The sequence below is a fragment of the Tachyglossus aculeatus genome, chromosome 7 (genome assembly GCF_015852505.1).
Source record: "Tachyglossus aculeatus isolate mTacAcu1 chromosome 7, mTacAcu1.pri, whole genome shotgun sequence".
Lineage (NCBI taxonomy): Eukaryota > Metazoa > Chordata > Mammalia > Monotremata > Tachyglossidae > Tachyglossus > Tachyglossus aculeatus.
This window is the reverse complement of record NC_052072.1, coordinates 18,433,267-18,457,159: the sequence shown is the minus strand read 5'-3', so window position 1 is coordinate 18,457,159 and position 23,893 is coordinate 18,433,267. Positions and strand designations below refer to the sequence as shown.

Below are 23,893 nucleotides of genomic sequence, written 5' to 3'. Positions count from 1 at the left end.
GAAAGAGTCCCGCCGCTTCTGCCAAACTGCCGCTCTCCCAGCTCCGCGTCAGGGAGGCTGCTTCGCGGCTAGGAACAGGCCAGCCCAGGACCTGGAATGGGGAGCAATCAGCCCAGGTCCAGGAGGGGAGAGGCCCAGGGAAGAGGCGGGAAAGTCAGGAGCTCTGAGTGATGGGGCTAGGAGTAACCAGGGCCAACCTTGTTTCATCAGCTCTGGGCCATCCCTTCCTCCCTCCCAGCTGGGCTGAGTACTTCACACCTCTCTAACACCAGCGCTGACAGAATCAGGACCAGGATAATCCAATCTCATGCTTCAGGGCCCCTGCTGACCCTGGTGGGGTGGTAGCAACAGAAGGAAAGAAAGCACGCACACGTGCGAACACACAATACATACATGAAAGCACCCACACGTACAGGGACAAACACACTCCAGACTGTGCAACCCCACCCAGATTCACTCTCACTCGCACGAGAAGCAGCGTGGCTCAGTGGAAAGAGCACGGGCTTTGGAGTCAGAGGTCATGGGTTCAAATCCCTGCTCCATCAACTGTCAGCTGTGTGACTCTGGGCAAGTCACTTAACTTCTCTGGGCCTCAGTTCCCTCATCCGTAAAATGGGGATTAAAACTGTGTGAGCCCCTCGTGGGACAACCTGATCACCTTGTAACCTCCCCAGCACTTAGAACAGTGCTTGGCACATAGTAAATGCTTAACAAATACCAACATTATTATTATTATTATTAGAGGGGTGAGACAGACAACAAAACAAAACAAATTACGATGAGGGTGACGATCTCAGTCATACTTTACACATCTCAATCCTACCTTCCACATATTACCGAAGACATGCTTCTTCAGAGAACTCCCTAAACTGTATTAAAAGGAACTTGGAAAGTATTCCAAGATAGCAAGAACAATATGGGTTGAGACTGAAACTTGCTTTGGGATGCATTTATTAATAAATGTCAGAAGTAATGAAAGGCAGAAGGACCTGGGTTCTAATCCTGGCTCCGCCACATGTCCGCTGTGTGATCTCTGGCAAGTCACTTCACTTCTCTGGGACTCAGTTCCCCCGACCAATCGTAAATCAGGGGTTCCGGGGCTTTGAGGGCAGAGTGAGGTGAAGGCTTCCTGTGCTCCAAACTGACTTCTTTTACTAGGAACCAAAGCAAAAGCCTCAAAACCCAACCCCGAGTAGAAGCAGCGATGGGCAAGCCAATGCCCTGGGGAAATGGGGCCGTAATTTGTCTTAATAATTCCTCTGAACGGGGAGAAAATTAGCAAATGAGGTGCTGCTAGAAATTAATCAAACTTCTCCCTGTCCTCCCCGCACCTTACCATCTTAATGAAGGTTATTTATCCAATGAGTGATAAAGCACTGAATTAAATTAAATGTGTTTCCCTCCACTCTTCTCTAACCTCTTGTTAAAGCTAACCGTCTTCCTGGGTTACAGCTCTATCCTGTCCCGCCAGGTCCCAGAATGGTTGTCCCTCCATTCTCAGGCTTAAGAGGCCCTAGAGGGTAAGGAGGGAACATAGCAGAAGATCCTGGGCTATTAATAATAATAATTTGGGTATTTGTTAAGCCCTTACTATGTGCCTTTAGACTTCAAGCTCGTTGTGGGCAGGGATTGTCATTGTTAATTGTTGGATTGTACTTTCCCAAGCGCTTAGTACAGTGCTCTGTGCACAGTAAGCGCTTAATAAATACCATTAACTGAATGAATGAAGCACTGTTCTAAGCACTGAGATAGATGCATGGTTATCAGTTTAGACATAGTCCCTGTCCCACATGGTGCTTGCAGTCTAAGTAGAAGGGAATATAATTTAATTCCCCATTTTTACAAATGAGGAAACAGGCACAGAGAAGTGAAGTGACTTGCCCAAGGTCACACAGCAGGTAAGCAGCAGACCTGGGATTAGGACCCAGGCCCTCTGATTCCCAGGCCCATGCTCTTTCCACTAGGCTATGCTGCTTCTCACTATTGGAGGCAGGCAATTGTCTAGCGAGGGACTCGCCATGGCTCAGCTGAGGAAGGGGCCCGCCTCCCATCCACCAGCCCCCAGTAATAATAATAATTATTATTATTATAGTATTTGTTAAGTGCTTACTATGTGCCAAACACTCTTCTAAGTGCTGGAGTAGATACAAGGTACTCAGGTTGTCCCATGTGGGGCTCACAGTCTTAATCCCTCTTTTACAGATGAGGTAACTGAGGCACAGAGAAGCTAAGTGACTTGCCCAAAGTCACACAGCAGACAAGTGGCAGAGGTGGGATTAGAACCCACATCCTCTGACTCCCAAACTCGTGATCTTTCCACTAAGCGACGCTGCTTCCCTGATCTCCCCCTCCAGTCCATCCGGCTCAGGTGTCTGCACTAGGGTGGCACTGTTGGCTCCCTCACTCTGAGACCCACAAGACACCAGTGTGTGTTACACCACGAGCACAGAGTAACACCACGTCACACACACATGACCTGGAAGTCCGTCCGAGGCCACCGAACCTAAAGCATTTCTCTACGGGGAGCCCGCAACGTGCCCCTCTCTGGTCCACGTAAACACGGGCACCGCTTCTGAGCCCAGAACTCGGCAACTGGGGCTGAGGCGAAGAAAGTGTGGGAGCACAAAATCAACACACGGGACATGAAGCGTTCGGGGCCATGTCCAGACTGGACTAGAGACAGACCAGCTGAAAACCAAAGAAATGTTTGACTCAGTGGGTGCACTCGTGTACACAGGCCCCTCGCCCCCCAGCCACTGCAGCCAGTCTCCAGCTGAATTATTTATCCCCACACTGTTAATATGCTATAGATAGCTCTGATATCTCCGGGCTTCAATGAAAACATCAGAAGCATCGATAGCTCTCGTGCACTCCCACTCCCACGAGATGCTCCAGGAGACGGATGGGCCAGGCCTCGATGCCCTCCTGTAGACAATTCCACCCACGTTGCCCCATTCTCTCAGCAGCTGCTTGCAACTAGGGCCTCAACAAGTTGCAAGGCCTGCTTGCAACAGGGCCTTCTCCCCAGACCTGTTCAAGGTGCCAGATCCCTGCTTAATGCCCTAAATTCCAGTGCTCAGAGCAAAAGTGTTCGTCCCCTAGTCGGCTTATTCATTCTCCCTAACTGGGGAGGGCCAGCTCATTATTAGTAGTACTATTTAATGGTATTTGTTAAGCGCTTACTATGTGCCATGCACCATATTAAGCACTGGGGTAGATGCAAGATAATCAGAATGAACCACATGGGGCTCCCAGTCTTAATCCCTATTGTACAGAAGAGCTAATTGAGGCACAGAGAAGTTAAGTGGCTAGACCAAGGACACACAGCAGACAAGTGGCGGAGCTGGAACTAGAACCCAGGTCCTTTCAACTCCCAGGCCAGGGCTCTAGCCACCAGGTACACAAGAAGGGAGAACAGGGAAAGCAGCTGAGGGAGAAGAGACGGGCCTTGGAAAAACCCCAGTGTGATCAGCCACGTTTCTCAAGGGTTTGGACCCAGGCTGGGGAAAGATCAGAGAGAACTGTGTCCAGCAATATTGATGAACCTTTCCTCAGCTCTCCTCTGGACTCCTCTGACAACTTTCAACGAGGGGGGGGTTGGAGGAAAAAAATAGCTTTCCTCTCATCTGGTTTGTTGTACTTCCCTAATTGATTTTGTGTCTGTGTCACCGGGATATGTTACGACCATCTTAGAAAACCACTTAAGCAATTTAAAATAATCAAAGTACTTATAAGCCACTTAACATTTCCTAACACTTCACACTTCCCATAAAATCCCTTCCAGCTGCTAAAACTCCAACTTGCAGTTGTAACACCTCAGACACTCTTTCTGCCCCCCAGCCCTTCGCCCATCTGCCACATTATCAATCAATGGGTATTTATTAAGCGCTTAATGTATGCAGAGTACTGTACTAAGTGCTTTGTCCAGAGTGGGCCAACATGTTCCCTGCCCGGCAGGAACTGACATTCTAGAGGGACTGAGCAGAGGGGATGCAAGGGGAGAGAGTGGGGGGCCCTTCCCATTTCTAGCTGGTCAGCCCCATGGAGAAGCAGCGGGGCTAATAGAGAGAGCACACGCCTGGGAGTCAGAAGGACCCGGGTTCTAATCCCCGCTCTGCCACAAGTCCTCTGTGTGAATTTGGGCAAGTCACTTCACTTCTCTGGGTCTCAGTTACCTCATCTGTAAAGTGGGGATTAAGAGTGTGAGCCCCAAGTGGGACAGGGCCTATGTCCAAGCTGATTCACTTAGATCTACCCCAGTGTTTAGAACAGTGCTTGGCACATAGTAAGCGCTTAACAAGTACCAGAGAAGCAGCATGGCTCAGTAAAAAGAGCACGGGTTTTGGAGTCAGAGGTCATGGGTTCAAATCCCAGCTCCGCCAATTGTCAGCTGGGTGACTTTGGGCGAGTCACTTAACTTCTCTGTGCCTCAGTTACCTCCTCTGTAAAATGGGGATGAAGACTGTGAGCCCCCCGTGGGGCAACCTGATCACCTTGTAACCTCCCCAGCGCTTAGAACGGTGCTTTGCACATAGTAAGTGCTTAATAAATGCCATCATTATTATTATTATCCCCTGATTAGAACACACTTGCACTGGATGCCTTTATGCCCAGTGTCTTTATTTTCAGTGCTCAGCCTCCTTCCCCCACGGCTCCTGGTGCCTTGTCCCATGGTGGGTTAGGGGGAGATTGGCAGGGGGGGTGGAAGGGGGCATCACAAGTCACCCCTCCCTGCAAAAAAATGTTCTAGGGTGGGCCCAACTCAGTGTACCACTGCAAAAGACACATGCTGGGGTAGCCGTGTGACATCACGTGGGTCTCTAACCCCCAGCCTTGAGATGATTTCTATGCCTTCAGCCTCCATTAGAGGCTGCCCCACTCTCCAGGCTGTCCAGAAAGCCAGATCGATACCCAAAGAAGGACAGAGCTGTTCAGCGTCCCCGGCGATGGGAGAGGAAACCATTTAGTTGGCAAAGTGATGGAGTCAGGGTCAGGGGCTGGGCAGGAGAAGGCTCTCACACTAATTGCAAGAAGAGTACCGGACCCAACTCTGAGCCCATCACAGCACCCTAGGGGCTGGTGGAGCCCCGCTCAGACAGTTACATCCCAGCCAGGCTCCTTCTGAATCTGGATTCCTCGGAAACAGGATGGCCTTGTGGAAAGAACACGGGCCTGGAACCAAAGGACTTTTTTTAATGGTATTTATTTAGAGTTTACTATAATAATAATAATTATTATTATTATTATGGCATTCATTAAGTCTTACTATGTGCAAAGCACTGAACTATGTGCCACATATTATACTAAGGTTCAACGTTGATACAAGCTAATCAAGTTGGACCCAATCCATGTCCCAGATGGGGCTCAAGTCTTAATCCCCATTTTACAGATGATGTGACTGAGGCACAGAGAAATTAAGGGATTTGTCCAAGGCCATACAGTGATGGGTTCTAATCTCAGCTCCTCCACCCTGCTGGATGACCTTGGATAAGTCACTTAACTTCACCGTGCTTTAGTTTCCTCATCTATAAAATGGGGATAAAATACTTGTCCTCCTTCCATTTTATAAAGTAAGCCCAGGATAAGGCAGGGACTGTATCTGATTTGACCATGCTGTATCTACCCCAACCTTTAGTATAGTACTTGGCACATAGTAGGTACAGTAAATATCACAATTATATTTTAATGGTATTTGTTAAGCACTGTACTAACCACTGGGGTAGAAACAGGCTAATCAGGTTGGATACAGTCCATATCCCCATTTTACAGTTGTGGTAACTGAGACATAGAGAAGTTAAGTGACTTACCGAGAGTCACCGGGCAGACAAGTGGTGGAGCTGGGATTAGAACCCAGGTCCTTCTGACTTTCAGGCCTGGGCTTTGTTCACTAAGCCATAATAATAATAGTGGCATCTATTAAGCACTTACTATGTGCAAAGCACTGTTCTAAATGCTGGGGAGGTTACAAGGTGATCAGGTTGTCCCACATGGGGCTCACAGTCTTCATCCCCATGTTACAGATGAGGTAACTGAGGCCCAGAGAAGTGAAGTGACTTGCCCAAAGTCACACAGCTGACAATTGGCAGAGCCGGGATTTGAACCCATGACCTCTGACTCCCAAGCCCGGGCTCTTTCCACTGAGCCACGCTGCTTCTCCAGTTATTATTACTGAAGTAAGTTTGCAGTGCATTGGAGAAAGAAAGGGTGTTCTCCCACTGAGACTTTAGGACTCACCACTCCACAAGGCAGGATCAGGGGCAGTCACCCTCTGGCATGAATTGAATGAATGAATGAATGAATGAATGAATGAATGAATGAGCATCTGAAGTCTTCTTGAGCAACCTGTCACTTCACCCTCCACAGGGTACCATTACCACCTGCTGCTGCTGCTGGGATTTTCCCCAGGCCCTAGGCTCCTTTGGGCATCCCTAGGAAGCAGCATGGCTCAGCGGAAAGAGCACAGGCTTGAGAGTCAGAGGTCACAGGTTCTAATCCCAGCTCTGCCACAAGTCTGCTGGGTGGCCTTGGGCAAGTCACTTAACTTCTCTGAGCCTCAGTTACCTCACCTGTAAAATAGGAATTAAGACTGTGAGCCCCCCGTGGGACAACCTGATCACCTTGTATCCCCCCCACTCCCAGCGCTTAGAACAGTGCTTTGCACATAGTAAGCACTTAGGAAATCCCACTATTATTAGTATTATCCCTGGGGACCCTCAGATCCTGCTTCCTGGCCCCTCTCATCCAGAGGATAGGGATCTCTCCACCTGCCAGAAGTCAGGTAGAAAAAGTGAGGCCCAGGGAAGTTGGGGGAGCAGCCCAAGGCCACACAGCATGCCAAAGCAGAGGCTCAATCTCCTGAACGACCCCTGGACTTCTCTGCTTCCCTTGATGAGCAGAGAGCTTCACCTAGGCACCAGGTCATGGCGAAGTGGATAGAACATGGGCCTGGGATTCAAAAAGACTTGGATTCTAATCCCTGCTTCACCACTTTTCTGCTGTGTGACCTTTGCAAGTCACTTCACTTCTCTGTGCCTCAATTACCCCATCTGTAAAATAGGGACTAATGTTGTGAGCCCCATTTGGGACATGGACTAGGGCCAACCTGATTACCTTCTATCTACCCCAGGGCTTAGTATAGTGCCCAGCACATAGTAAGTACTTAACAAATACCTTAACTATTATTGTTATTCTTGTCTGACTGCAGGGTGTGGGACCCATGGCTGTGGAGCTTGGCCCTGGAGTCCGGGGAGTTGGGACACCCAGGGCTGGGGGAATGTCTCATCTTCTCCCGGGATGTTCCCAGATTCTGGTAACCAGCCCAGCTTCACTTAACTCACAGGATCCCAACAGGGCTCAGAGATCTACACAACTCCTCCCTCCAGGCAGACCCCTGGGCCCTTTGATCTGGACAAAAACAGGGAGTCTGACAGAGGCCAAGCTGAGCCCCAGTGGGGGTCACTCATCCCAACAGCCAGAAATCAAGAAGCAGAAAGGCCTGAGAGTGAGAAGGACCTGGGTTCTAATCCCGGCTCCTCCACTTGTCTGCTATGTGACCTCAGGCAAGTCACTTCACTTCTCTGTGCCTCAGTTCCCTCATCTGTAAAATGGCAGTTAAGAATGTGAGTCCTATGTGGGACAGGGACTGGGTCCAACATGATTATCTTGTATCTTCCCCAGGACTTAGGACAGAGTCTGGCACATAGTAAGCACTTAACAAATACCACAATTATTAAATGACTGCAGCTGTGATGGCAGGCTGGGTGTGCCGGCGCTCTCTGCTCTCCTTTCAGCCTACCGCCTTGGGGAATGCCAGATCAAGCACACGACCAATCAATCAATCATATTTATTGAGTGCTTACTGTGAGCAGAGCACTGTACTAAGTGCTTGGGAAGTACAAGTTGGCAACATATAGAGATGGTCCCGACAGTGGGCTCACAGTCTAGAAGTTGAGAGGGATCAGCTGAGGCACTGCAGAGCTCCCAATCCGGCCCCTCGTGACATTTTTTTTTCTTGTGGTATTTGTTCAGCACCTACTATGTGCCATGTACTGTTCTAAGCACTAGGGTACATAAGAAGCAACAAGGTTGCACCCAGTCCCTGTCCCACATGGACTCATTGTCTTAATCCCCATTTTACAGATGAGGTAACAGACACAGAGAAGTGAAAATGCCTTGCCCAAGGTCATGCAGGAGACAAGTGGTGGAGTCTGAATTAGAACGCAGAGCCTTCTGGCTCTCAGGCCCATGCTTTATCCATTAAGCCTCACTGCTGGAGTTCCCTTCACAGCCGTAATGCTAATCCATTCCCGCTGAGGGCAGGCACTATTGACACTATTTCTGAATGAGGTAGGGCAGTGGCAGGCTACAGGATCTCCTCTCCCCTGCAGGGTTCCACTCCAAAGCTCCTTCCAAGGATCAGGCTGCTGTTGGAGAACAGGATCTCCCTGGAGACCAGAGCTAAGGTCAGGCAGGGAACATGAGGAGTCCAACAAATGCCTGGTCAGCCCTGATGGTCTCCTATCCACTGCCCCAAGACCCCTGGCCAGCTGAATCTTGTTCACCCAAACTCCTCTCCAGGGAAAGTCAAAACCTTCTCTCTTCCTTTTTTTTTTTATGGTATTTGGTAAGTGCTTACTATGTGCCAGGCACTGTACTAAGCACTGGGGTAGATAGAAGGTAATCAGATTGGCCACAGTCCATGTCCCCTATGGGGCTCACAATATTAATCCCCATTTTACAGATGGGGTAAGTGAGGCACAGAGAAGTGAAGTGACTTGCGAAGGTCACATAGCAGAAAAGTGGCAGAGCAGGGATTAGAACCCAAGTCTTTCTGACTCTCAGGCACATGCTGTAGCCACTAGACCATGCTACCTTACATTCACATGTACACAAACTCTCTCTCTGTCTCTTTCTCACACTCACTCTGCTTCCAACCCACAAACTTTGCTCCTCTTAATACCAACCTACTAACCGTGCGTCAATCTCCTTTCTCACAGGGGACCCCTGGGAAAACTGTCAGGTAACAGAGCAGCAATGTGGCATTCAGCTTTTAGACTGAACAAAGTTTTTTTTATATTTCTAGTTTTGTCCAACATTCTAATCAAAATAATGGTATTTGTTAAGCTTTCACTATGTGCCAGACACTGTACTAAGAATGGGGGTAGATAGAAGGTCCCCTTTCAGGGTCGCTCCTGGAGTGTTTCTAGGACTCTACCAGTGTTGGCTAGGGGAGGGAGAGTCAAGCAGAGGCCTACCCATTCCATTCCTAGCTAGTGAGTGGAAGGCAATCTGCCACAAGTCAAAACTCACCTGTTCTGGGCCGCAGCAGCAGGGGAGAGAGTGGAAGGCGGAGACTCAAGTTTACTGCATGGAAGGAAGCAGTGTAAACCACTTCCATATTTTTACCAAGAAAACTCTATGGATCCACTACCAGAATGATAGCAGATGGAGCATTCTGGGAGAGATGTATCTATGGCTCTGTTGTGGGTCAGAGACGACTCGTCCGCATAAGACAAGGTAGAAGGTAATCAGGTTGGCCACAGTGTCCCACATGGGGTTCACAATCTTAATCCCCATTTTACAGCTGAGGGAACTGAGACACAGAGAAGAGAAGTGACTTGCCCAAGCTCGCACAGCAGACAAGTGGTGGAAATGGGATTGGAACTCGAGTCCTTCTGACTCCCATGCCTGTGATCTATCCACTCGGCCAGGCTGCTTCTCAAATCTTTAATTTGATTAGCAATTATTTTTTTTTTCCAAAGTGACTTTATCTCATTTTGACCCCAACCAATTCCCTGCTAAACAAGGAGATGCAAGTGACTTTGAGCAAGTCACTTAACTTCTCTGTGCCTCAGTTGCCTCAGAGCCCACTGTTGGGTAGGGACCGTCTCTATATGTTGCCAACTTGTACTTCCCAAGCGCTTAGTACAGTGCTCTGCACACAGTAAGTGCTCAATAAATACGATTGAATGAATGAATCAATTTATAAAATTTGAGCTAATCTCTTCTCCCTCAGCACTAGACATTGAGCCCCATTTGGGACACTCGCTGTGTCTGAGCTGCTTATCTGATATCAGCCCCAGTGCTCAGTATAGGACTTGGCACATAGTAAGCGCTTAATAAATACCACAGCTATTATTATGAGCAGCAGTAGTTATTGTCCTCTTAATAGAGAGATTAAGTGATTTACCTCGGAACCCACTGCAGGCTATTTGAAAGAGTTGAGACAGAACACACATCCCCTGACTCTCAGGCCTATGGTCTTGGATCACTGTAAAAAAAAACCATTCAGCCCCTTAAGCAGTCCTATTAGAGATACTTACAAAACATCTACTGGCAAGCCAAAAGAAAAAAGCAACAACCATGAAACAAAGTTAGTGTGTCAGAGTCAAAACTAAGCTCATTACAACACAGCTTCACTAGATGGAACATGGGAAGGGAATGGTTGGGGTTTTTGTTGTTGTTCTGCTTTTATGGTATTTATTAAGTGCTGAGTACATGCCAGGCACTGTACTAAGCACTGGAATAGAGACAAGCCAATCAGGCTGGACACAGTCCATGTCTGAAATAGGGCTGGCACTTTTAGCACCCATTTTACAGATGAGGGAACTGAGGCACAGAGAAGTGAAGTGACTTGACCAAGACCACACAGCAAACACATGGTGAAGCGGGATGAGAACTCAGGTCCTCTGAGTCCCAACCCTATGCTCTTTCCACTAGACCACTCCGCTTCTCAGTTTGAATACTAAGCAGCTGCTTTTCAGGGGGTTGGAAGGGGGGCTCTGAAAGCAAAGGAGATAGAGGAAGTTTTTTTTGGACGCAGTAAAGAGTCGAACCCTGGGAGACAACCGTAACAGACTGACAACCCGGGCTTACTGCAGTCAAGAAAGAGGCCACTGGCAGAGTTTAATGAGACTGAGGTCCCAACCAAAAACAGCGCCAGACTCTGCAGACCACAACTGTGTCAGCACCACAAGGGACCATCTGTGTGGGGGCACCGTGCGATCAGTGTGTCCACCTGAGTCATCCTCTATGCTGACCCCTGAATGTAAACTTCCAGGTCAGTGTGTCGCTGAACGCAAAAGGGGGAAGTAGCATGGCTTAGTGGATAGACTGTGGGCCTGGGATTCAGAAGGTCATGGGTTCCAGTCCCGGCTCTGCCATTTATCTGCTGTGTAGCCTTGGGCAAATCATTTCACTTCTCTGGGCCTCAGTTACCTCATCTGTAAAATGGGGGTTGAGACTGTGAGCCCCATGTAGTACAGGAACTGTATCAAACCCAATTTGCTTGTATCCACCCCTCAGTGCTTAGTACAGTGCCTGGCACACAGTAAGTGCTTAACAAATACCATAGTTATTATTATTATTGGACAGTGACATACATAGTTTTCTATGAAGACTTCTCTATGTCTTCACTGTGGCCATCACCTTTTTGGCTGATGATTCAGCAGGCAGGAAACAAGCGATCCTCTGCATATGCACAACGGCATATGTACAACGCTATTCTAATAGCCCAGAAACACAGGTCGAGTTTTGTTCCATTAAAATAACTTGGCACGCACCCAGGCTTGTTTCCAATCAGCAGCTACCCAGGTCCTAGAGGGACTCTGACCTTCTGCTTGGCATCCTCTTCCTGGTCTGGCTGCTACATACTGGAGACTCCGAGCCCGGCAGCTGCTCGGCTGCGTGCCTTAACCGGAAACCTACTGTGTCATCCTAAGCCGCTTGAAGACGAGACTCTATACTAGCAATTTGCCAGAGAGTCGGAAGGACCTGGGTTCTAATCCCAGCTCTTCCATTTGTCTGCTGTGTGACCTTGAACAAGTCACTTACCTTCTTAAAGAAGCAGCGCAGCTCAGTGGAACGAGCACGGGCTTTGGAGTCAGAGGTCATGGGTTCAAATCCCAGCTCTGCCACGTCATTCATTCAATCATATTTATTGAGCACTTACTGTGTGCAGAGCACTGTACTAAGCACTTGGGAAGTACAAGTCAGCAACATATAGAGATGGTCCCTACCCAACAACGGGTTCTGTCAGCTGTGTGACTTTGGGCAAGTCACTTAACTTCTCTGGGCATCAGTTCCCTCATCTGTAAAATAGGGATTAACACTGTGAGCCCCATGGGGGACAACATGATCACCTTGTAACCTCCTCAGCGCTTGGAACAGTGTTTTGCACATAGTAAGTGCTTAATAAATGCCATCATTATTATTATTATTATTATTATTCTCTGGTCCTCAATTACCTTATCTGTCAAATGAAGATTAAGACTGTGAGCCCTGAGATGTGGAATGTTTCCAACTTGATTAGTTTGTATCTACCCCAGTGCTTAGATCAGTGCTTGACACATAGTAAGTGCTTAACAAATGCTATTATTATTATGATGATGATGATGATTGTCAGAAGCAGTGTGGTCTAGTGGAAAGAGCACGGGCTTGGGAGTCAGGGGATCTAGGTTCTGATCCCATCTCTACCATCTGACTGCTGTGGACCTTGTGAAAATCACTTCTATGTCTCAGTTCCTTCATCAGTAAAATGGGGATTAAATAATAATAATGATGGCATTTATTAAGAACTTACTATGTGCAAAGCTCTGTTCTAAGTACTGGGGGAGGTTACAAGGTGATCAGGCTGTCCCACGTGGGGCTCACAGTCTTAATCCCCATTTTACAGATGAGGGAACTGAGGACCAGAGAAGTTAAGTGACCTGCCCAAAGTCACACATCTGACAATTGGCAGAGCCGGGTTTTGAACCCATGACCTCTGACTCCAAAGCCCGGGCTCTTTCCACTGAGCAATACTGCTTCTCTAAATGTCTAGTCTCCCTCCCCTTTAGACTGTGAACCCCTTGTGAGACAGAGACTGTGTCCAGTCTTCTTGTTTTGTACCTACCCAGTGCTTACAACAGTGCTTGCCACATAGTAAACACTTAAAGACCCTAATTATTATTATTAACCCCTCCAAGCTCAGGGAACAGCATCACCAAAGCCAGGCTACCTCCGGCTCTCTCAGCAGCCCAGTGCTACATAGGGAGAGTTCTTCAATGCTACATAGGGAGGGAGGTTAAGAGAAGCAGCGTGGCTCAGTGGAAAGAGCCCGGGCTTTGGAGTCAGAGGTCATGGGTTCAAATCCCGGCTCCACCACTGGTCAGCTGTGTGACTTTGGGTAAGTCACGTAACTTCTTTGTGCCTCAGTTCCCTCATCTGTAAAATGAGGATTAAGACTGTGAGCCCCATGTGGGACAACCTGATCACCTTGTAACCTCCCCAGCACTTAGAACAGTGCTTTGCACATAGTAAGCACTTAATAAATGCTGTTGTTATTATTATTATTCAGGGCTTTGCCCCTCTTTCTTGGGGTCAGAACAGCATGGTCCCCCCAAAAGATATCTGAGCTACATCAAGCTTCTCATTCCTGGAGAGAGGGAGCCCTCCTCTACCACCTGCTTACTGCCTGAAGAAATGTCCTGGTCAAGGGGTATGAATGAAGGCACCCCCATACCCCGCCAACCCCCATAGTACACTGGGCTGAGCCAAGCCTCCCGCCCTATTTTCTAGACAGAGAACCCAAGATCCAGTCCCTCCCTCAAGTCGACCAGCCAGCCGGGAGCAAAGCCAGGTTTTTTAACTAGGGAAACCATACAGCCCACCAGCCTGTGCCCTTGCTAGCTGCCAGATCCTCACAAAGACTTCCCAGGATATTCATTTAGTGTGGCTGCGGCGGCAGCTTCATTAAGGTGTGCGGAGGGGGTGGGAAAGAAGAAAGAGAGACATTCTTGGAGAGGAACAGGTGTACATGTCAACAGCTCCTTGTTCAGCATTTGACTAAATGCTGTTCTGCGGAGTCATTGTGAGAGAGGGCCTTTGTGCAACAAAAACACAAACTGGAAGAAAAAAGAAAAGCCTAGAGGTGCGGGGAGAGAGAGAGAAGAGAAAATAACCAAGGAATCACATTCCAGCTGTGGATCACCACGCGGGCAACCAATGGAGAAAAAATTCTGCATCTCATCACTCAGAGTGTTTCCTGGCACATTCAGACTCCATTCCTCACCGTAAGCTTAAAGGTCAATTGGAATATAAAATATAATTTGCCTAATTTTCATTTTTAACATGTCCAGGTCATGAAAATGCTGGTTCAATCAATTTTAGAAATGTGGGAAATCAAAGCACTCATCCCACTCATGGCCTCCAGGATTAGTTCTTTGTTCCCTGGGGTCAGATCTAAATTATCCCCTGGAGAAGTGAAGAAACAGCTAACCTCTTGACCCCCTGATTCACTTACTGACCTCCAGATCTCTTCTTTCCTCTCTCCTTCCCAGCCCTTCCATGGTCATGGCTGCTCCTAACCCAGACTCCAACTGGCTCCAGTCAGGGCTGGAAACTTGGTTAACGGACCACAACACTAGTCATGCACTGCATGGACGGGGAAGGTCCTGGGAGAGAGCTGGGTTTTCTCCTAAGGTTGGGATCTCACCCTAACCCACTTTTGTAGTCTTCTCCCCTTGGGGATCTTTCCTATGCTAAGGCACGACCAAAGCTAGGAGAAGCAGCATGGCGTAGTGGAAAGAGCCTGGGCTTAGGATGTCCCAAGTGGAGCTCACGGTCTTAATCCTCATTTTACAGATGAGGGAACTGAGGCACACAGAAGTTAAGTGGATACAAGCAAAATGGGTTGGACACCGTCTTTGTCCCACATGGGGCTCACGGTCTCAATCCCCATGTTACACATGAGGTAACTGAGGCACAGAGAAGTGAAGTGACTTGCCCAAAGTCACACAGCTGACAATTAGCAGGACAATCTGATCACCTTGTAACCTCCCCAGTGCTTAGAACAGTGCTTTGCACATAGTGAGTGCTTAATAAATGCCATTGTTATTATTATCATTATTATTATTCAGGGCTTCTCCCCTCTTTCTTGGGGTCAGAACAGGATGGTCCCCCAAAAGATATCTGAGCTACATCAAGCTTCTCATTCCTGGAGAGAGGGAGCCCTCCTCTACCACCTACTTATTGCCTGAAGAAATGTCCTGGTCAAGGGGTATGAATGAGGGCACCCCCATACCCCGCCAACCCCCATAGTACATTGGGCCGAGCCAAGCCTCCCGCCCTATTTTCTAGACAGAGAACCCAAGATCCAGTCCCTCCCTCAAGTCGACCAGCCGGCCGGGAGCAAAGCCAGGTTTTTTAACTAGGGAAACCATACAGCCTACCAGCCTGTGCCCTTGCTAGCTGCCAGATCCTCACAAAGACTTCCCAGGATATTCATTTAGTGTGGCTGTGGTCATGGGTTCTAATGCTGGCTCTGCCACTTGTCAGCTGTGTGACTTTGGGCAAGTCACTTCACTTCACTTCTCCCCACAGCACCTGTATATATGTTTGTACATATTTATTACTCTATTTATTTTGCTTGTACATATCTATTCTATTTATTTTATTTTGTTAGTATGTTTGGTTTTGTTCTCTGTCTCCCCCTTTTAGACTGTGAGCCCACTGTTGGGTAGGGACTGTCTCTATATGTTGCCAATTTGTACTTCCCAAGCGCTTAGTACAGTGCTCTGTACATAGTAAGCGCTCAATAAATGCGATTGATTGATTGATTGATTGATTGATTCTCTGGGCCTCAGTTACCTCATGTGTAACATGGAGATTGAGACTGTGAGCCCCATGTGGAACAAAGACAGTGTCCAACCCATTTTGCCTGTATCCACCCCAGCACTTAGTATGGTGCCTTGCACATAGTAAGCACTCAATAAATACCAGAATTATTATTGTTGTTATTATTATTATTACCAGGCACCTGGAAAAAGTCCCAGGGCACTTATTCCTTTGAACATTTCACCTTCCCCATCCTTGTCCTTGACATACCAAAGAATTCACAGTGCCACCCACAAATTCTGGGCCAAGGCCTTCTAGCCATTCTCCTGTTCCCAGGAGGAAAAGCCTTAACTCACTTCAGTCAGAAAGGGATGGAGAAAGGGAAGGAAGGATGAAGAGAGGAAGGAAGGGAGGGGAGGATGGAGGGAGGAGTGGAGGGTGCGGGCTGGGCTGGAGAAGGTGAGAAGGGAGGTGAGGTAGGAGGGGGGCAAGGTGATGGAGAGGCTTTGGGGGAACAATTGCCACATTATTCAGGGAAGAACCTGAAACAAAGTTAGGAGATCTGTATTCTTGCCCTGGCTAGGCTCCTGGCCTGCTGCATTATCTTGGGCAAATCGCTTGACCTCTCTGTGCCTCAGTTTCCACACCTGTAAAAGAGGTAGTATGATCTAGTAGAAAGCGTACCAGCCTAGAAGTCAGAGGACTTGGGTTCCAATCTCAGCTCTGCCATTTGCCTACTTGTGTGACTTTGAGAAAATCAGTTAACCTCTCTGTGCCTCAGTTTCCTCATCTGTAAAATCAATCGGTGCTACTTTTTGCTTGCACTGTACTTAGTGCTTGGGAGAGTACAATGCAACAGTTGGTAGGCATGTTCCCTGCCCACAAGGAACTTACAATCTGTGGGGGAGGCAGACATTAAATTATGGACATGTACATAATTGCTCCCCTCTCAGGGTGGCACCTGGAGAGTTTCCAGGACTCTACCAGTCTCAGCTATGGGAGGGAGAGTCAAGGAGAGGCATATCCATTCCATTCCTAGCTTCGGCAGTGGCTAGCGAGTGAAAGGAAATCTGCTACAAGTCAAAACCTGTGCTGGGCAGCAGCGCATGAGAGAGTCGAGGGCAGAGACTCAAGTTTACTGTGTGGAAGAAGGTAATGGTAAACCACTTCCATATTTTTACCATGAAAACTCTATGGATACACTACCAGAACCACTGCAGATGTAGGTGGGGCGTTCTGGGAGAGATGTGTCCGTGGTGTCAGTATGGGTAGGAGACAACTCGACGGCATACAAGAAGACGTAGGTCCTGGAAGACTGAAGATGGGGTGAATATCAAAACGATTGAAGGGACCAGATCTAATCGCATGGGTGACAAAGAAGGGAGATGGAGTAGGAGAAATGAGGGCATAGTCAGGGAAGGCCTCTTGGAGGAGGTGTGATTTTAATAAGATTTTGAATGTGGGAGAGTGGTGGTCTGTCTTCTATGAAGGGACAGGAAGTCCCAGGCCACATAGAGGATGTATACGAGCGGTCAAGGGCAAAATAGATGAGATGGAGGTAAAATGTGGATTTAATTCCTGTTCTCCCTCTTGGACTGTGGGCCTTGTGTAGGACAGGGACTGTGTCTGATCTGATCATCTTGTATCTAACCCGGTGCTTAGTTCAATGCATGACACATAGGAAGCACTTAGCAAATACCAAGATTAATAGCAGTAGTAGTAGTAGTAGTAGCAGTAGTAAAAGGGGATAAGAGAACTACTCTCTTTACTTCTTGTAGGACAGGGACTGCATTCAATCCAGTTATCTAAACCAGCATTTGGCATAGTGCATGACACTAGAAAGCACTTCATAAATATCATAACTAGCAATCCAACTTGCACCCACCAGAGTGGGATAAAGGCAGCACTGGCTGGCCAAAGCAACATTTGAAAGCCTACGTTTTCCTCTCTCCTCCCCAAAACAGCAACAGCTCATCATAAACAGGATTGGGAGAGAGCAGCTGTGATTTCCAACATTCCCTGATGCCAAACAATCACTCCCCTTCCTCTCATCGGGAAGCTACTGGTCCCCACTCCCACATCCCTCACTCCCCACCCTGGGCCAGGTGACATGAAGCACACCTGACTGGAGTCACCCTATTGCTTCCTCCTAGATCTGGACTCTGCCTCCTCTGTCTCTTGATGAGAGGGCCAGGTCGATGGAAGCAGGACATGGAGCTGACTGAAATCGCAGTTGGCCCTGGAGATCCTGCTGGAAAAAGAGGGGCTTGGTGAGAGAGGCTGGGAGGAGTTGGGGAGTGTCATCTGCGATTTTCCTAATCGAGCCTTGGAGATCGGCCATCGGGTTAGACTGGAGCTTCCCTTGACCTCCCTTGACACCTTCTGGTTATTGTTCCCATCTCCCTCCTACTATACCTCTCCAAACTCCTTGAGTGAGTTGTCTACGCCTACTGTCTCCACTTTCTCTCGCCTAGTTCTCTCCTTGACGGCCAGAATCCGGCTTCAATCCTCTTCGCTTCATGGAAACGGCCCTCTAGAAGGCACCTATGACCTCCTTGCCAGTGACCTCTACTCCATTCTTAATCCTCCTCAACCTCTCAGCTGCCTTCAACACTGTGGACCACCCCCTTCTCCTGGAAACATTATCTAGGCTTTAGTTCACTGACACTGTCCTCTCCTGGTTGTCCTATCTCTCTGGCTGCTGCTTCTCAGTCCCTTTCTCTGGCTCTTCTTTGTCTCTTTCTCTGGCTCTTCCTCTACCTCCCACCCACTAACTGTGGGGGACCCGCAAGGTTCAGTTCTGGGTCCCTTCTATTCTCCAACTACACCCATTATCTTGGACAACTCATTCACTCCCACGGCTTCAAATACCGTCTCTACGTGGATGATTCCCAAATCTACAGCTCCAGCCCTGATCTCTCTCCCTCGCTGCAGTCCCGCCGACACTTCAAACTTAACATGTCCAAAACAGACCTCCTCATCTTCCCACCCAAACCGTGTCCTCCTCCTTACTTTCCTATCACCGTAGAACACACTACCACTCTCCCTGTCTCCCAAGCCCGTAACCTTGGCATTATCCTCGACTTCTCTCTCTCATTCAACCCGCACATTCAATCTGTCATGAAATCCTGTCAGTTCTACCTTCATAGCACCTCTAGAAGCCACCCTTTCCTTTCCACCCAAACTGCTACGAAACTGATCCAAGTACTCATCGTTTCCCTCCTTGATTACTACATCAGCCTCTTCGCTGAACTCCCAGCCTCCTGCCTCTCTCCATTCCAGTCCCTACTTCACGCAACTGTTGGGCTCAGCCCTCATTTCCCCTACCCACTCTTCCCTCTGCATCACTGTACACTTGGCTGCATACCCCTTAATCAATCACATTTATTGAACGCTTACTCTGCGCAGAGAACAATATTAACAGAGTTGGTAAACAAGTTCCCTGCTCACAAGAAGCCTATGGTCTAGAGAACCTGTAAGCACTTTGATAAATATGTGCATAGCCTTATACTCTATTATAATTTTCCCCATCTGTAATTTATTTTAATGCCTGTCTCTCCCTCTAACCTATGATCTCATGGACAAGGATTGTATCTACCAACTCCATGGCATTATATTTTCCCGAGTGTTTGGTACTGTGCTCTGCACACCGTAAGAGCTCCAAAAATACCACTGACTGATGGACTAAATAATTAGAGCCCAGGCCAGAGGGGGGTAAGTGTATCCTTAGGGATGGAGGCTCTCTTGACTCTCCCACTTCTATCCCCCTCACTCGGGCTTTTTCTCCAGCTGGGAAACCTACCCCCACCTGGCCCACTTTGAGCCCCTTTCACATCGGACAGACCACAGCTGTCCCCACATTCAAATCCTCCCTATATCCCACCTCCTCCAACAAGCTTTCCCTGATTTATTTTCCAGTATCCTGAGCCACATCATCCCGTCAGCCAACTCTAGAACTTGCAAACTTAGTAAACCCTCTCTAGACACACACACACACACACACACATATATATATACATACATATATATATATATATATATATATATATATATATTTTGTTTGTTTGTCTCCCCAGAATGTAAGCTCCCATGGGCAGGGAACCTATCATTTCTTTATTCTATTCTTCCCCAACACCCAGTACAATGCACCACCCTACTGTGGGTGCTCAATAAACATACTTATTAATAATAATAATAATGATGATGGCATTTATTAAGCACTTACTATGTGCAAAGCACTGTTCTAAGTGCTGGGGGGACACAAGGTGTCCAGGTTGTCCCACGTGGGGCTCACAGTCTTAATCCCCATTTTACAGATGAGGTAACAGGCTCAGAGAAGTTAAGTGACTTGCTCAAGGTCACACAGCAGACATGTGGCAGAGCCAGGATTAGAACTCATGACCTCTGACCCCCAAGCCCAGGCTCTTTCCACTGAGCCACACTGCTTCCCCTATATACTACAGCTCTAGAAATGGCCCAGGGCTTCCAGGTCAAAGAAAAGGCCATCTCCATCAGTAATTAGTCCTCTCAGACCCCAGAGAGGCAGACAGACAGACAGCCCAGAGAGACTGGCTTCAGTCAGGCATCTCCACGACCTGCCTGCTGGGTCTAACGAGACCCAGCTTTGAGAAGCTTCATTCAGTTTAGAGACAGTCAGTCAATTCATCCCCACTCTTGAAGCCCTGCTTCTCTCCCAGGAGCTTAGTAATAATAATGGCATTTATTAAGTGCTTACTATGTGCAAAGCACTGTTCTAAGCGCTGCAGAGGTTACAAGTTGATCAGGTTGTCCCACAGGGGTTTCACAGTCTTAATCCCCATTTTAAAGATGAGGGAACTGAGGCACAGAGAAGTTAAGTGACTTGTCAATCAATTTATCAATCGTATTTATTGAGTGCTTACTGTGTGCACAGCACTGTACTAAGCGCTTGGGAAGTACAAGTTGGCAACATATACAGTCCCTACCCAACAGTGGGCTCACAGTCTAAAAGGGGGAGACAGAGAACAAAACCAAACATACTAACAAAATAAAATAGATAGAATAGATATGTACAAGTAAAATAAATAAATAAATAGAGTAATAAATATGTACAAACGTATATACATATATACAGGTGACTTGTGACTTGTGACTGTGTGACTTGTCCAAAGTCACACAGCTGACAATTGGTGGAGCTGGGGTTTGAACCCATGACCTCTGACTCCAAAGCCCACACTCTTTCCACTGAACCACGCCGCTTCTCCTGTACATGTAGTACAGTGCTCTGCCTACAGTAAGCACTCAATAAATACAATTGACTGACTGACTGACAGGCAGAGCCTCCGGAGTCCCCAGACTCACAGGTGAGGGAGGTCCACTGTCTCTCCAACCAGGGCCAGCAGCCCCCCACAACCCCCAGTGCCCACCTGCTCCAACCAAGCTCCTACACAGCGGCTGCGGCCTGGAACCTCCTCTTAACTCTGGGATAATTAGTCTTTGCATCACTCCTATTGCCGCTGGCATCAGCAGCAGAGTCGGCCCCTGAAATCCCTGGTTGCTTTCATTTCACTCAAGTGCTCCTCAGACCAATTTTCCCAGCAGTGAGAGGGTTGAACAGCTTCCTACTAGCTCCTTCCTGGAGCGTGGAGGCGGAGAGGTCCCTGGGACCTTCTTCCACACTCCCCTGAGCCAGGGCCCTCCCCTTGGAGAGACCACTCCGGTGGGCTCAGCCTGGGGCTGCCCTTCTGTTTCTCCAACTCTGATGCACAAGATTGGAGGCAGTGGAGGGGACTGGAGCGAGAAGCAGGGGATGGGGAGCGTTAGCCCAAGTGTTCGGGAGAGAGAACCTGTGTTAGGGAGGACCCTCCCCAGAGCCCCCTAGCCCAAACCCCCTAAATCATCCAGGGTTAAAGAAGTCAGAGAGTGGACCCCAAGGAAGCTGCCTCTCATTCCTCAAATGCTTACAGTGAGGTGGGGGAACTGTGTGCTTGTTTGAGAAACAGTGTGGTCTAGGTGTTAGAGCATGGGCCTGGGTGTCAGAAGGATCTGGGTTCTAATCTCAGCTCTGCCACTTATCTGCTGTGTGATCTTAGGCATGCCACTTTACTTCTCTGTACCTCAGTTACCGCATCCGTAAAGCGGGGATTAAGACTATGAGCCTCATGTGAATCAGGGACTGTGTCCAACCTAATTAACCTGATAGTAAGCGCTTAACTTTAAAAAAAATTAACTTAAAACATTAAATCAATTAAAACATTAACTTAAAAAAATTTTTTTTTAACTGACCTGCTGGAGAGACCATGAATGAGCCTCTTAACCCCTGTGGACCTCAATCTCCCTCTCTGTCAAATGGGGAGACCCCTCTGTGGCTATCCTGGCCTCAATGGGCCAGTGTGAAAACCCAGGGAGAAGAAGTCAGGACCCCTATGGTTTCTGCCTCTTAATACCCAGGAGGAGGCCAGAGTGATGGGCGATGGGGACGTTGGGCACCCCCATTATGACTCAGGGGCCCTCACAGAGCCCCAGGAGGTCAGAGACCAGAGTAGAATAAGGGGATCTGGCTCCTTGGGCTACAGGGCTAAGATCTCCACAGCGGCAGAACGGACCTGCAAAGGACATCCTGCAGGCCCCAGCCTCTGCCACAGAAGGGTGAAGCTGGAGTTCCTGAGCTGCCCCCAGACTCACATCCCCTGTAGCCTGACCCTCATCCAGAACTCCACAGTAGGAACCACCCGCAGGAGCCTAATAGTGTTGCTGGGTGGACAAGGACCAGAGGGGAAGGCCCCAGGCAGGACTCACTAAAGTTTCCTCATTATTAAACCAACAACCTTCCCACGAGGCTCGATACCCTCGCCACCCCAGAGACTGGCAGGCCAAGAGCTCAAAGGCCACCCGAGGCTCGGACACCCAGATCTGGTCCTAGGCCTCCAGTGACTCCTGGGATGATCCCAGACCCAGAAGAGCAAGACAAATCAATCAATCCGTCTATCTATCGATCACTCAAAGGAATTTATTTAGCACTTTGTCCAGAGGACATTATTCTTTCTCTCAACCACCTTCCAGTCTACTCTTTGAGGGGAAAAAGCAGGCCAAAAAAAGAACCTTTCAGGAAAACCTCCCAGGCAGAACCTCCCTGATTGAGCCAGCGTCTCAAGGGAGATCCACGTTCGGTTTGCATTTCAGCACATTGGCTATTTCTCTCTCTTCTGCACGCCAGGCTCCAGAAGATCAATTCCTCCTCCCTCCCCAGATCGGGGCCTGTGGGGCCACCCCCTTTCCTCCCCAACCCAAGTTTCTCTCAGGACACTGCCAGGCCTCCCCTCCTGCTCCCAGCCCCAAACCTTCCTGCTAGAAGGAAGAGAATCTGTGATAGGGAGGCAGCTTGTGGTACGCCCTGCCGGCCTCGTCAGCCTCCCCGCCAGCCTCCCCTGGAGAGGGGCCTCTCCACGGCCCCTCGTGGGACCCTTTACTGAGAAACCAAATGAGCTTTGAAATTAAAACATTAGGAAGGAATCCTCCTCAAACTCCATCAAGGTGTCTCACGCGCTCAGCCCACTCCCTTCCCGCCTCCCCCTCCTCCCTCTCCTCTCCACTCTCGCTCCCTCGTTCTCTCCCTCTCCAAAGTTCAATCTTTTTGCCGCAGCTAATGGCTTTTAAGTTTCTCACGCTGCCTCTCATTTCTCTCATTTTAATTATTGAGTAGCCCTTGCGTCGTTGGTCTGGAACTTTAATGCTGCTGAAAGAGACCCAGGGAACTCAGGCTCAGTGAACAGATGTCTGTCTCTCCCCGGCCCCATCTCTCACTCCCGTCCCACCTCTCAGGGGCTCAGCCTCTAGGGAACCCCTTTAGTTCTCCAGGGACAGAAGAAAGGGGGATTCGATTTGGGGAAAGGGAGGCAGGAACCAGAGAAATCCATAGAATTCATTGGGTGTGGAGAAATAAGGGCAGTCACAAGGGCTACCCCGGTGAGGACTCCCTCCACTGCTGTTCTACCCCCAGAAGATGCCCTCACACTGGGGTGCCAGGGCATCAGCTTTCTTGCAGTCTCCCCAGAGCCCAGGATTAATAATAATAATAATACTAATTGTGATATTTGTTAAGGGCTTACTATGTGCCAGGCACTGTACTAAACTCGGGTGGATACAAACAAATAGGGCTGGACGCAATCCCTGTTCCACATGAGGTTCACAGTCTTAATCCCCACCTTACAGTTTAGGTAACTGAGGCCCGGAGAAGCTAAGTGACTTGCCCAGGGTCACAGAGCAGGCAAGCGGCAGAGCCGGGATTAGGATCCAGGTCCTCTGGACTTTCAGGCCCGTA

General features: G+C 48.6%; 1 protein-coding gene and 1 non-coding gene across 2 annotated transcripts in view; one reads left to right on the top strand and one right to left on the bottom strand.

Moving 5' to 3' along the window:
• GRM4 (glutamate metabotropic receptor 4) overlaps positions 1-23,893 on the bottom strand; it is a 178,832-nt gene that overhangs the window by 137,584 nt on the left and 17,355 nt on the right. The gene's annotated exons all lie outside the window — the stretch shown is intronic.
• On the top strand, positions 16,538-16,675 carry LOC119931129. The gene has a single exon (XR_005451988.1). It is a non-coding gene; the product is annotated as a small nucleolar RNA SNORA7 (small nucleolar RNA).